Below are 277 nucleotides of genomic sequence, written 5' to 3' on the forward strand. Positions count from 1 at the left end.
AGTGGTCCTGAACCCCGCTTTTCTGCTTTGGGTTCCTAACCCCTGGCAGCGTCTTGTCTTCTTCCCGGGGGATCACTCTGCCTGCTTTCCCCTGTCACTCCAAGGAGGGGTTTTGAGGTTCTGAGAGGGAAGACCCCAGACTTTACGGGCTTTCCCGGCTCTGGCCGCCAGAGGGCGCTGCATTGCTGCCGCCGTTGCTAAGCAAGTCTTGGCCCGGAAGCAGTTTCCCATCCCGCCCCGCCCCGTGACTGCCGCGCGCCAGACAACTTCCGGTGGG

Source organism: Mesoplodon densirostris, chromosome 16 (genome assembly GCF_025265405.1).
Source record: "Mesoplodon densirostris isolate mMesDen1 chromosome 16, mMesDen1 primary haplotype, whole genome shotgun sequence".
NCBI lineage: Eukaryota > Metazoa > Chordata > Mammalia > Artiodactyla > Ziphiidae > Mesoplodon > Mesoplodon densirostris.